The sequence below is a fragment of the Sphaeramia orbicularis genome, chromosome 5 (assembly GCF_902148855.1).
Source record: "Sphaeramia orbicularis chromosome 5, fSphaOr1.1, whole genome shotgun sequence".
Taxonomy (NCBI): domain Eukaryota; kingdom Metazoa; phylum Chordata; class Actinopteri; order Kurtiformes; family Apogonidae; genus Sphaeramia; species Sphaeramia orbicularis.
Genome location: NC_043961.1, coordinates 35,663,126 through 35,678,470, shown reverse-complemented (window position 1 = coordinate 35,678,470; position 15,345 = coordinate 35,663,126). Strand labels below are relative to the sequence as shown.

Sequence of the window (15,345 nt, the reverse complement as noted above, 5' to 3'; positions counted from 1 at the left end):
AAGTTGTTAAAGTTTTCTGAAGTGTCTACTATCTGAGACACTTATGCACTGTAGTAGACGCTAAATCTTTGTTACTGAGCCCTGTAGTTTTCTCTCTTTGATGCTTACATAATACACACACGTCTCAGAAAAAAGACACTGACGCATGACTGACGTTTGACTGTCATCTGTGTGTGTCTCCTGGGACAGTCCTTCCTGTACACTACCAGAGTGTGTTCCTGTAGATGGAATAAATCTTATTTTTGCATTTTGAAACATTACATTAAATATGATATCTCAGCTGTGACGGAAATGCCATTTTTATTCAAGTGGAAGACATGGAAGAGGAATTGCACCACAAAGAGCTGACTGCAGTTATCAACCTGAACATTGCCAAGTGACAAACTGGAGTAGTGCATGAGTGATGCACTTATTCATTCAAAACCTCAATTTCACCTTGAATTGGACCTTTTGCCTCTTTCTGTGGGCTGATTCTCTATGACTGTTTGTAATTGTGAGTCTGTGTGCAGGGCTGTGTGGTTCTATAACAGACAGGACCTGTAGGTGTGTCAGACAATGACACAGACAACAGAAAAAGCGGCTTCTGGGGATGAGCCTCAGGTCTCATCTGGGACCAGCCACTGTCATCCTTTCTACAGTGATTTATCTGCTCTCCATCTCATTGCAGACACATACTCTGTCCAATATCAATGCGAAGAGAGTTCTCACTTTAGTTTCACCTTCTAGAATGATGGATCTTTGGTCATTTCTAGCAAAAATCTGACATTGCAGTACAAGGTTTTCAGATTCCATTGTTCAAAGAAATGCTGTTTTTCTATTGTCCCTCTATCTGCAAATTAGAAAGACCTTCAATTTTAACTAATATTGTCTTCCCAACTTATCAGACATCTCAGCCTTTTTATTTTATATAAAATATTCAGACAGTGTAGAAATCCCAGTCTTTAACACTGAGAATGCTCTCAAACCCCACAGTGGGAGACAGACTTTAGGGTGGATTAAGTCCAGTCCATGAACTTTGTACCTACTGGAGCAAGACTGTTTGCAGATCCTCTTACACCAGAGGACCTTTCCTTCATTCTTATTGTACATCCATCATGATGGAAAAAAACAAAGAAAAAAATAAAATAATAAACTTTGCACAGCAAGGTATTCAGGGCAGCTGCCAGCGACTCAGTGATCGGTGATTTACTCTCAATAGAGACAAATAAAGCTGCCAGAGGAAACACAAATGTCAAATGAAGAAGCAGTATATCTGATGCAAGCTCCTGTAATACAGGAAACAAGGTCTGAAAGCCAGCAGATAATAGTGAATTGTTACTAGAAATCACCAGCTCACACAACTCCTTAGAAGTGATATATTATTAGAGGACTTTGTTGCACACTTTGATACTGTAAGACAGAAGATTTGTCTGCGTTTATTAGGTAACATCTTCATATTTTTTGTCTTACAGCTGCAAAATTTGATCAAATTAATTCATTAAAGATATTTCATAGTCATTTTTAACTCAATGACACACCTTAGACATAATATTGAGAACAGTTGTTGTTTTATGGATTAAAGGGCGTAGGTGCTCAGATGGGTCAATAATGAATCGATATTATATCAATATAGCATAATATGACCAGTGGTCTTTACTTGAATTAAAGTTGAGGACAGAGTATTGTGTATTTTTTCTGTGATGGACATAAATATAGAGCAAAAAAATTATTATTATTATTATTTTTAAATATTATCAACTATTTGCAGTAATGAGGAGGTTGGTTTCTTTATGCTTGAAAAACCTCAATGAGCAGTCATGCTCCATGTTACCAGTAATTGTTTGGATTTGTCACTCTAACTGGCACTGCCACTAATTGGTGAACAGAAAACTAAATATCAGTGCCTTCAGTCTGAATGAAAACAGTACGGCTAATTGGCCACAATGGTCATGCATTAGCAGGAGCAAGATTGGCGTGATATTAGTTGTACATTGATGCAGATGGAAGGTGAATAGAAAACACTGAGTCTGTGAAGGATGTGTCATAGTTTGAATAAACATTGCTCTGAACTGACTGATCGGTTTGTCGATTCCTATTCAGCGTGTTCATTTACATAGTTGTATTAATATTAATGACGAAACCCCACGGTAGACTGACGCTGCCAATCGATCTCCACTTCCATTCTTGTTTCAGAAACACAAGTGTATAGATTAGTGAACCTCAGCATGTCTTCGCAGTATTCTCAGAAACAGGCTTTTGTGAAGAAGTAAAAGAAGAAATTGCATGTTTCTTCACATAAAGACATGGACAGACTCATTGTTTACTCTTATATCCTGGCCTTGAAGAGTTGACTGTAGACTTCTATAAAAAAAAGTAAGAAAAATATCTGTTATTGCTTTTCTGTTTTCTAATCAAGACACATATATATACAAAACATATATCTACATTGTTACTGAAGTTACAGTGTAGTTCTCAGTGATTCAGACAAATCAAGAACTTCAATCTACCACTCAGTGGGTCGTCCAATAACCGAAGGGTTGGCGGTTCGAATCCCGCTCTGTCCTAGTCAGTTCGTTGTGTCCTTGGGCAAGACACGTCACCTCCTTGCCTCCAGTGCCACTCACATTGATTTATGAATGCGTATGAATGTTCGGTGGTGGTCAGAGGGGCCGTTGGCGCAAATTGGCAGCCACGCTTCTGTCAGTCTGCCCCAGGGCAACTGTGGCAACATATGTAGTTTACCACCACCAGAGGGAGAATGTGAGAGCGAATGAATAATGGGTCAATAATGTAAAGCGCTTTGAGTGACCAAAATAGCGCTATATAAATCTAATCCATTATTATTATTATTACATATTTCTTAGTGATTTTCATTGTCTTCAACCTTTAACCTGAAATTCCCTGAGGTAGAGTCCTCATTGCCACTAGTGCTGAATTGGGCTGTGCAATCATGTTGAAAGATTTTTTTATCTAGAAACACAATCAGCCCACAAACCAAAGTGTTTGTCTTGTTTGTTCTGTGATAGCTTGGTGGTGTTAAGGCGGCCATACACTGTGCGATTATTTTGATCGTTGCACGCAGCTCCATCTGAAACTGTGCGAATCAGTCGTACAGTCAGGCTCACGATTCCTGTTCTCACACTGTACGGACCGACGCTCGTATGCGACCTGACTGCTCACACTGTAGGACCATACACCACAGGACGCACCACACGTTTGAGTGTTGTATCCGGAAATACAACGTTAAAATACCAAGGAATCCGTAAAAGTGCATATAGACGATTGTGCATTGGTGTGAGTCACGACACGGTAGTGCTAAACAAAAACCAACGAGCTGCTTTGGTAATATGTGCCATTATCTGTGAGGAATCAAAAAAGAAGAAAAGACAACGATGTGTTTGGTGCAGGCATTGGTTGTCCAGACGTGGACAGTATGGGCTGTCATCCAGGAACTAGAGGTAAGCTGCAACAGCTAAACTGCACTTGGACAATAGCCAGCTACTGTTAGCTTGTACGCTACTGTACGCGTCTGTGTTCGCGCATGCACAGTGTGAGAATTTGAGGCACATCGGTTCGTGGCACTGCTTTGACAGTACGATACACTCACGAGGAGCGAGCAGGATTTCAAACAGCTCTGTTTTCCTTGCGAACACACGATTGCTGGTCGTGAGGTGGTCGTGAGGTGCTAATCGCTTCTCTTTACCCCATGTACACTGCACGAAGCACGACACACGATTAGAGGCACATCTGGCCCGATCCCAGAAAGAGTCGCACGAGTGAGAAATCGTCTCTAAACTTGCACAGTGTAAGGCCGCATTTACTGCTTAAAACTACATTTATGCACCATTTTCGGGCCAGTATTGCAATATTTTGACAATAGTTCATACTACGTATTTCTGTTGTCCATGACAGCTGCAGCATTTCTCCTTAATCCCGTACACTTTGGTGTCCAAATGAAGCCCAAATATTTTTAGCATAACTCTAAAGCATCAGAGTAATTCAGACTCACTGCACGTTAGTTTTCAGAACAGGACTCAGAGATTATTCTTCACAGTCTGAGGCAGTTGTTTTATCAGTACAATTGCATGAGCAGCTACAAAACAACATTTTTATACAACCCCATAATGCAAATCTCAGTAAAGTACCTCAATCACACCAATACTTGGACAAAATGAATGTTAGCTGAATAGTTCTGTAATGATCTTTAAGTCCCTTTAAAATGCAAATCATAGCACAAATGAAGATTGATCAGGATCTCTATGGTGTAAACAGTTAGACCAGCTGAATAAAATTCAATGATGGACATTAACCCTTTCATGCACGAATTATGAGAACCTTAATCAAGATTTTTTTCCTGAGTGTTTTTATTCCTCTTTAGGCATGAAAAAAACAATGTGATTGAATTTTTTTTTTAATTTTTTTTTTTATGAACCTATTTTTCATGGAGTTACAAAAATGTCTACTCAGCTGGACACCATGCGTTTAATTTTTGAAGCAAAGAAACATGTATTTACTGTCATACTGTGTGAAAACTATGAAATAAATGTTTTTTTAATGTTGCTAATCTGATGTTTTCTCACATTTTAACATACTATAATAGTAGTTATTACTCACTCAAATAATATGCAAAAAACAACAAAACACAACAACTTAAACAAACAAACAAACAAACAAACTGTTAATTATAGTCTAATAACAACTAACAATTGATTTACACTCAAATATGTTTCTGCGGATCAGGTTTATCAAGAACAGGAATGTTACAGTAACGGTATGAATTGCAGTGTATTATGGGATGGTGCATAAGTTTCCACTGTGTTGGTTGATATGCAAGTAAAACAACAAAATCCATGAATATACAAGAGAACAGCTGTAGAAGAACTGTCCACTGGAGTGACCACTGTGCATGAAAGGGTTAATAAGATATTTGTGCACCATGGATTTCTGTTTTTCTTAAAACTTGGTGTCCTTTTGGCAGAAAAGCTGCAATTTAAAGTTAAGACAAAGCAGTTAAATTGCAAGGATGGAAAATATCAAAATTATAATGACTCATGTCTGCTTTTCAAGGACACGCAGCAAATCACTTACCCACAAACTTACACACACACACACACACACACACACACACACACACACACACACACACACACACACACACACTTACTTCAGTAAATCTCAGCATCTGCAGGCTGGATTCAATGAAACCTCAAAAAGACAATTAAGTCTCAAGGTGTTCCCTAGACGAGTGTCTCTTTCCAGTGAAGCAGATGTGCTGTCAGCGTTAGCTCACACACAAACATCTAAGTCTGCCTTTGTGTCTGTCAGCCCTGTGGGTCATCATTTATCACAGTAATGTAATAATACCACACAAACAAAACACTCCACTAACATTTATCTGCTGGGGGTGATACAAAAAATGACTCTATTTATAATTATCTACCACTTTTTAACATGTTACCCATTTTCCAACAAATTGTAACCAACAACTTTACCACTTGTCAGGACATTGTTAACCCATAAGGACCCTGTGTTACTTTTGTGGCTGTTCACAAATGAATTTTTCTCTAAATTTATCACCATTTATTGTAATATTATCTTCTGTAGTTTGTGTGTTTTTTTCAGTGGAAATCATTTTCCTACGTTTAATCCACTGATCATGTAGATGTTCATAAAAGCTCAAAGGTTATTAGATCAGAACAGAGAGAACTGGAGAAAAACTTTTTTGACTTTTTCAGCAAATCTATCATTAACTGAACATAAACTAAGCATCTCCACTTGCGGTCATTAATCACACTCCATGGGTTTTACTGGTGAATCAATGCTGTAGAAGATGATAGTGTTTCCATGGTAACCACAGAGCCTCTGAACATCCAAATGGGTCATATCTGATGACCATGAAAAGATGACAAACTCCATTTTACACCAGTTCTTTATATGGATTGATAGAATTATTGGATCAATAGGTATTAAACAGTTTAGATTAGCAGATGGTTTTGGTCGACAGTGGATGTTTGGGTCTTTATGGGTTAATACATTATAGTATCCGAAAGCAGTAGTTTTAATTAATAATAATAATAATTAATAAACTTGTTTGGCTGGTGTTTATCCTTTTGTTCGCTTTTAACATATTTTTAGCAAGTTTTTTGATTAAACATTCAAAGGAACAATGATGTTTTGAGCTGCTGAGTTGACACATTATTGGAAAAGAAAAAGCAATAAATCCGTAGTGTCAGCCAAATGAAGTTGTTCATTACTTTATAGAAAAAAAAACCCCATAATGTCACAAATTACAGAAGTAATTTGTTAAATGATGGATTATCTAATTTAATCTAATTTATATTTTGTTTTTGCAGATTACTTTGCTTGGGTGAGCAAACCAAATACAGTCATTATTTTTTTCCAAGAAAAAGGGATTTTTCTGCAACCTGGCAGCTAAAATGTGCACTAAAACTGATTAAAGCCAGCAGTGTCTATATAACTCACTTGAATTTTGGTACTGCGTTGATGTTAATAAGGAGTTCCCACAACTATACGCTTTTTACAGTTGTGTAGTACTAGTCATAATATACAGTTTTTGTTATGCGTTGACCTAACAAAAATAAAAAGGAGTATCAACGTCGACTAAGTGATTCCTGCTGTGATGTGAAGGAGAACGTTGGCAGAAGGACATGTTACAGCTTCCTGTGCTGCAGCTGAATAATTGAAGCGACTTGTTCACCTCAGGGAAGAAAACACAAACCCAGCCCACTGATTGGAATCTTTGTATTCTGCGCATGATTAGACAGTTTTTGCTCATATATTGCTGCCAGGGCTTTAAAACACGCACACACTGAGGGACAAATGTCAGATTAAACATTGATCTTCTGCTTAGGGAGATGGAAAACAGGAAGTTAGGAAAAAAAAAAAGTGTTGTATGCCTGTTAGTGTTTGTATGTTTGAGCCTGTGAATTATTCACTGTGGTTCTTCTCATGAGAGGTCTGTGCAAACCTCGACTGCCAGAAGTGAAATTATTATTCTACTACTGTAAAATAACAAAAAACACATTTGATGCCACATAACACAGCTTTTTCCTCTATCAATATACAGTAATTAGGAAAAGTTTTACTTTGTGTTTTTGTAAACAATGAAATTAAAGTCTTCTTTTCCTGTTTCCTTTATCTTAACTTGAGTGCTCTAAATAAATATATGGAGTAATTAGTTTTATTGCAGCCACGGATGTCTTTTCTTCCAGCTACCATTAGTCGTTTCTGTCTTTCAGCTCATTATATCCAGTGTAATGTCAGTTTTACAAAATCAAAAACGACAGGCCTTTGCAGACAAGAAAATGGAACAAAAATTTTTGGTGGGGTGTAATTTTGCAGCTCCCTGTTCTTTTTTCTATATTACATTGGATGACCGTGAAAGCACACAACCTAGTGAAATCATTACAGCAACCATGTCTCTCCACACTAGAGCTGATAAGACTGTCCTGTCACTTTCTGTGCCCTTTTACCTTTACCCAGAGTCTTGTTTTACACAGTCCCCTCTGTATTGGAGAAAAAAAAGAGACAGCGAGGGCTTGTGTGGTCATTTGTGCTGTGCCAGAGAGTCTGACAGAACTCACAGTTATTCTTGTGTACGTGGAGGGATTTATAGTTGTGTGATGTTTGTTATTGTTCAGTGTTTGATGTGTTGTTCATCTTAGTAAAGGCCTCAGGGATGTATTGTTGTGAAATATATTGATCCATGACTTGTCTTAGCACGCTGAAAGACCAAAGAAAGGGTTATCAGTAAAGCTAATTTAAGAAACAAAACAACTTTCTTGAGTGTTTTGATGTATTTCTGTCAAGCATTAAATAAAAACAGCATGAATGGTGTTCTGTTTTATTACTGGATTAATTTCATTTTGACGTGAATAATTTGCACTGGTATGTCAGTGTAATTTTCCTGAGCACTGACTGATGTATTTTCAACATTTCGAAGTACCATAGCAACAAAATCAGCCTTGTACAATCACTCTTCCCTCATTAAATCCATTAAAATGCAGTCCCCTGTCACGCATGGCTCATTCGTATGCATACATTCCTTTATTGTTTCTATGCATTGAATCGATTGTGATAACCACAGTGACACAAACGAGGGGCGTAGAGGGAAAAGAGAGAAAACTGGCACAGTAGGAGTAAAATTAGAGGAGTGAAACAACATTTTTACTTATTTAAATGAGTAAATGTCTTTTACCCAAAGACAGATTAAGAGTGCACCATTAAGTCATTGTTAAAACAGATAAAAGGAAGAGCATTTTTCACATGTATGACCATATGGTGTTAGATATCTGTGCTCTTAGTGGCTGCAGACCCAGTCATTATATCTCAATTATGGCTTTCGTTCTATCAACTGTAACTCATTATATTATATCAGTCCTTGTAAAATATAGATTGAGGAAGACATTCAGGCGAATTTATCTGATAATGTCCAGCAGCAAAGCATCCATGTGTATTTAAGGAGAGTTATTTCCCATGAGTCCTTGGGAATGGAGGAAAAAGCAAAGCCCAAATATAGAGCATTGCTTAGATATGATACTGATGTGTTGAAATTAAGTGTGATCCTTAACCTGTTTAATTCTGACCATATTTTCAGGGGAAGAATGCCTAAAAAGACATACCCAAAGTAAATGAAGAATTACTTATAATACTTATAATATTAAGGTTCATATGGATGTTCTTGGTGTCTATGGACATTTACAGACCTCACAGAATCTATTCCCATTGTCTAAAATATTGTATCTATTACTATGTCTCAGTAAACTGTAACAAACTAAACGAGAAATTAGAATTTTTTATCCTTAGCTGTTTTTTCCCCCACTGGATTGACGACATGCATAAATTAATTGTTCGTGTCAGAGATTTTTAATAGCGTATATTTCACCCCACAATGATTAAAAATCATGTTTGAACATTAAAGTTTGCACTAAAATACACTTTTGATGTACTTTTATTAACCCTTTCATGCATGAATTATGAGAACCTTAGTGAGTGAGAGGGTTTTTATTCCTCTTTAGGCATGAAAAAAAAAAAACGTGATAGATTTTTTTTTTTTTATTGAACCTATTTTTTAATGGAGTTACAAAAATGTCCACTCATCTGGACACTGTGTTTAATTTTTGAAGCAAAGAAACATAAATTTAAAACACAATATCAGAAAGTGATATACTGTGTGAAAACTACGAAATAAAAACATTTTTGATGGAGCTAATTTGATGTTTTCTCACATTATATCATACTCCAGTACTAGTTATTACTCACTTCATGGAGATAATATGCAAAAAAAAAAATCCTTTTTGTTTAAGAAAACTGTTAATTACAGTTTAATAACAATTGGCAATTGGTTCACACTCAATCATGTTACTGCAGATCAGGTTTACTAAGAGCATAAAGTTATAGTAATGATATGAATTACAGTTTATGGGATGGTGCATAAGTGTCCACTGTGATGGCTGATATGGAACTAAAACAACAAAACCCATGAATATACAAGAGAACAGCTGTAGAATAACTGTCCACTGTAGTGACCACTGTGCATGAAAGGGTTAACATTAGGGTCTAAACTTTGAGCAAAAGCTGAAAAAAAACATCCATTGTCCTGATTTATTATATTTTTATAGTAGATGAATATTAATATAATTTTTTCGGCCCGCAGGTGGGCTGATAGGGCTAAAGAGGTACACTAACAGTAACACTAACAAGACTGCCACAGGATTACCGTTGAAGTTTGCTGATACCTAATTATAATAACAGGCATAACTTAGCTGCATTAGCTGATGTTAGCATTAATTCATGTTGAATCATATGGTCTGTCAGTTAGCGAGCTTAATTACCTCAGGTTTTGGTAATTAAGTTGTTTACACATTTCACAACTTTGACATTACTGTAACATTTGTAGCTGAAATTACTTAATGGCATTTTTTACACACTGGAAAAAATCCAAATCTTACCAAGTGTATTTTTCTTATTTCTAGTCAAAATATCTCATCACACTTAAAATAAGACATAATCACCTAAAGAGTAACTTTTCAATGAGATATAAGAAGTTATTTTTAGACAATAGACCTTGAAAATCTTATTTCAAGAAATCTTACCAAGATAATTTTCACTTGTTCCAATGGCAGATTTTTTTTTTTTTTGCTTGAATTAAGCAAAATTGAACTGAATTAAGCAAAAAAAAAAAAAAAATCTGCTAACGGAACAAGTGAAAATCTTGGTAAGATTTCTTGAAATAAGATTTTCTAAAAATAAGTTCTTAAATCTCACTGAAAAGTTCCTCTTTAAGTGATCATGTCTTATTACCTCCGCCAAGGAGGTTATGTTTTTACCAGGGTTTGTTTGTTTGTTTGTTTGTTTGTTTGTTTGTCTGTTTGTCTGTCCGTTAGTGTGCAACATAACTCAAAAAGTTATGGACAGATTTTGATGAAATTGTCAGGGTTTGTTGGAAATGGGATAAGGAAGAAATGATTAAATTTTGGTGGTGATCGGGGTGGGGGGGCCCACGGGGGGGCCCATTTCCAACAAACCCTGAAAATTTCATCAAAATCTGTCCATAACTGTTTGAGTTATGTTGCACACTAACGGACAGACAAACAGACAGACAAACAAACAAACAAACCCTGGCAAAAACATAACCTCCTTGGCGTGGGGGGGGCCCACAGGGGGGGCCACTGATCAGCCTTGGCGGAGGTCTGCGCTCTCCGAGTGCTTCTAGTTTTAAGTGTGATGAGATATTTTGACTAGAATACACTTGGTAAGATTTTGATTATTTCCAGTGTCATTTTAGGGATTGGCATTTTACCTTTTTTATTTGGTAGGTTAAGTGGAAAGAGACTGGAAATGAAGGGAAAGAGGGAGTAGGGGAATAATGCACAGCAACCATGATATATGTGGGAATGGGCTACTGCAGTATCCCCCTTCATGGGCTTAAATATTACACTGTTAGATGATGTGGTTTGGGTGTTAAGTAGCTACATTTCTGTTTCACCCCTCACTCTGTCCATCCTTTTAATCCAAATTTGGGCACAAGATACAGTGTATACTTGAGATTATGAAGGCTTTAGTGGAAAAAGTAAAAAAAAAAAGTAAAAAAAAAAAACAACAAAAAAAAACATAATAATAAGGAAAAAGTGGAATTATGGAATGTATTGTCCACACCAAAGGAATTTAAATTCAATATTCAATATCTTGTGCAACATAAAAGACCAATTTTACTGAAGGAATAGCACATGAATACTTCTGTAAAATTAACACTCACTCTGCATTTCTGTGTTTTCATCCAGTCTCTTCCTCTTTGTCATTACTATGCATTGATTTGAAAGACTTCATTTCTACCGTGCTGGCTGTAGGCCTCAGACTCTTGGACTCCACAGATCAATAATGAAGGTGGGATCACATGAAATGGCTCTGAAAAAAAAAAAAAAAGAATGGAGTCAACAGAGCGTAGTTGTTGAATTTTCCCCAGCAGTGAGACTCAAACGGGTTGGTTACAGTTTATAAAATGGCTCCCTACCCCCCTACCCCCACCCCTCAAGCTTCACAGACCTGTATCAGATGTAACCTACTGATCTATCGGTCTAATTTGGTCAAGTCCTCATGCTGGTGTGATTTCATGATGCACTTTCAAAGCAAAAAATACCCAGACCACTACAATAAACATACTGCTATATTGTCTGTTCTAAGTGGACATTTGAACATTACTGATCACAGCTTATTTCCTTTGCTTCTATTTAGAATGAAACATCATGCAGCTTTAAATTCACCTTTATTTTCATCTCTTTGCCTTCCCAACAGGTACATTTTAGCTGCTTTATCTCAGCAGCAGTTGGTTAATAGCTTGAGTGGGATCACCACCTTAACATCAGCCACACAATACCCTGCAAATAAATGGATCTGCAGGAGTTATTTTGGAAACATAAATGGCTTCCCTATTTTTCAAATAAAAAATAACAAAATGTGATTTTTATGCTTTATGGCTTTTTTTGTGGAATTAAAATAAGATTTGAGTGTTTGTGCATGTGGTTGGGAATTTAATTGCTCAACACTAAAATCCATTTAGAGCACAGTTAAAATAATGTTCCCGTTTACACAATCTCCATTTCTTGATAACATTTGAATACATTTTAGCAGCCATGATTGTAATACCAGTCATTTCATTTCTCAAAAGAAACATTTCTTTACCACGTGCTTTACCAAATGCACTGTTTTTGGATTAGTCACCACTCTCCGTGCAAAACAAGTTATGAGTAACTGATATCCCATGCTTATTTATCTTATTTTCTTCTAAGTGAAAGTTCACAAATAAAAAATGAGACTGATTATACACAAGAGAACAAAACTGCCGGATAAAATTTATGAAATAACAAAATGTTTCAACACCTACATCCTCTCTAGAACAGAAGAGAAAATTTGGCCTGAGGGTTTGTAAAACAGTTGTATATTTGTCTTAACATTTGGCTGATTCAGTTGGAGTAGTGTTGTTTTTTAATCTTTGACAGCATGGTGCATGTTCTTCATGTTTGAAATTTCACCAATAGTGCAAAATGGATCCAGTAGTGATGAAAACAAAGGTCTTTATCTCACATTTCTTCAACACTGAGCAGCAGGTTGGAGGTGCCAGTGCCATGTATTATGTTACATGTTAATGGACTGGATGGAGCTCTGCACTGCTTATCACTGCAGTGTAGTAGAAATGTCTCTAAACCAATGTTTTATATAATAGTGGATCATATTACATTGTGTAGTGTGAGACCAGTGACCCAGTATAAACATTCAAATAAACATTTGTTTTTAGTTTCCCTCGACTTTAAAAGTACAGCATAGCATTTGTCATTTGCTGTTTGTTAATTCTTGCCTCAGTGTTGGCCCCTCCCTTCCTCCTGCCTCAGCGAATGAGGAAGAGAGTAGTAACTGTAAAAAGACGAGAGGGAGGGCTCTTAGCAAGATAGTGGTAATGATTTGACCACAAATAAACATGGCTACATCTTCGCACGACACTACTGGAAGGTTCTGAGTGAACAAAGTTGAAACAAATACATCATACCTGCTGAGAGGGATTGTTATTGGATCGGCATACAGTATTTTTAACTGTACACGATATTGTTGCTTTCAAACATCTCTCAGTTTATTGTTTTGGGATATTGATCCACAAGCTCCGATTTCATTTATCCTTTTAGCGCAAGAAAGTTGTGATAACGCTTCCTTCAGATTGATTTTTTTTAATCATGTTTTGTTGTCCCGTAGAGGTAAAAATGCGTAACACAACTTTAAGAAGGCATCATATTCGAGTCTTTTTGCCTTTGTGACCTCTGTAAGGATTGTCAGGCACTCACTTAGGCTCTGTTTTTTTAAAGTTCCATATCCTCACATGATGGGTTTTGCTATCTGACAGCTACATTATGTTATTTGATGAAATTAAATAATGGAGCTACATCTCGGCCTCTCAGCACAACAGTGTAATTGTCCATTAGTGTGTCGGCTTGACATCACAGGTCTTTTTGTATTATTTTGCACTGTGCAGAAGAGATAGCAAACATGGAGCTTCATTTGTTCCTAAAGCCATTCAGGAACATTGGCTTTAGTGTTGCAATAAAAAGTAATAAAGTAATAAAAAGAGAACCAGTGATTTTGTCAGGAGCCTCAGGGCAGATAAACCTTTTCAGTTGCAAAGGTGATGTGCATGTGTTTTGTTAGTCTGGCATCACCTTGAAGCCACCTCCCACCCTCATACTAACCTCTTGCTTAATACAAAAAAAGTCTGCAAAAATGTGTTTAAAAGTCACATGCAATATATTAATAACATTAAAAAAAAAAAAAAAAACTGTAATCAAAGTGCTTTTATTACCTAAACTTAAAGCTGGGAGGTTGAACCCAGACTTGCTTTGCTCTTGGCTGAGGAAAGACCAAAAACTTGGCAGATAAAACACTAAAACAAGGGTGTACACAAACACTGGTTCACAAACATTGTCAGTATATAACTTTTTCATCCTGTCGATTGAGCTATAACAGCTCTAGGCCTTCAAGTGGGGCTGGAAAAATATATTGCTGTAATTCTGCAGTCCCCAATTTTGCTGGCATGGTTATTGATTGTTAGAAGTTAGTGCCTCATACCCTTAGAGTGTTTCCTTCACAGATGGCCGGATCTTAATGAACCAGACTAGTGAGCCAGATGCTACACTAGGTCCTGCGAGGTTACATGGAAGGAATCTTACATGCATCTTTAATTGATGGAACAAAGATGACCCGTCAATGCACACACAGTTTAATTCCAAGTCAAACTGGGTTACAGAGGCTGGCATGGTACAGATCACTGAAGTCTTATCATTGTAGTATTTTAAAAAATATACCTAAAGCACTTAACCCTTTATAGGGTACTCACTGAAATACCCTAGGATTAAAAATTTCAACCTTAGTGTGTTATTGGACATTGTCATCTACCTTCTCTTCGGTTGCTGTGACAAGAGTTTTCCTCCTCTTGACATAAAACATATGAGCAGCACTTGCTAAAAAGTAAACACATGCAATAAAACAACTGTTATCAGGTCATAAAGTATAGTGTTATAAAAACCAACATGCTTCTGAACCTCACTAAGGCACAAGATTGGACCCATATTTAATGTTTGATGAAATTACCAAAAATAGTCACTTGCCTGATAAAGGGTAAATTACTTCATGACAAAATGTGGATGTTTCTATTCAAAGATGGGCTGTTTTCTAGGAATTTTGACTTAAAGGGTACCTATTGTGTTCAATTCATGGTCATAATTCTGTTTTAGGAGTAGATTTATAGTAGATTTACATGCTGCAATGCTCAAAACCGCATTACTTTTCTAACTACACACCTCTATCTGATGTGCTTCATTTTAGCTCCTGTCACTTGAAACCCTCCCTCTCTGATAGCTCCTTCTACTCTAATTGGTCAGCTGACCCCACTCTCTCGTGATTGGCCAAAGCTCATACAGCTGGCATTGCTCGCGGCTTGTGTCGTCCAGAGGGTTACATTCATGTACCCTCGTTGATAAGGTGAAATCATGGCTTCGAGCCTGAATCTCATTGGAAACACAAGAGGAACAAGCAGATAGCACTGAAACTTCCAGAATGTGGGTATGGGTTAAAGGTGGAACATTTTATTTGGAACCCTTTACATGGAAAATGTTCTAGGTGGAACCTGGAGTTACCTGAAGTTCAGCAGCTTCAGTCTGGGGCAGCCAAAATCCAGGGCAGGCTTCTCTTCTCACAGGCTACCACCCCCGTGTTTTCCATTCGGCTTCGTCTCAGTTTTGCTTGACTGCCGAGGCTGACACTGCTGACCTTTGTAAAGGAGATGCAGCTGTCTGGAGACAGAGC

The 15,345-nt window shown here is 37.1% G+C and overlaps 1 protein-coding gene across 2 annotated transcripts in view; it reads left to right on the top strand.

Annotated features, from left to right (window-relative positions):
- Positions 1 to 15,345, top strand: part of syn2b (synapsin IIb) — a 92,635-nt gene that overhangs the window by 39,018 nt on the left and 38,272 nt on the right. The window contains exons 1-2 of one of the 2 annotated variants that reach the window (XM_030134145.1): positions 595 to 600; positions 7,826 to 7,833. The exons of the other annotated variant lie outside the window; for it this stretch is intronic. The gene's annotated coding sequence lies outside the window, so the exon portion shown is untranslated. Of the gene's footprint in view, positions 1 to 594; positions 601 to 7,825; positions 7,834 to 15,345 lie in introns of those variants that run through there. 2 annotated transcript variants of the gene reach the window in all.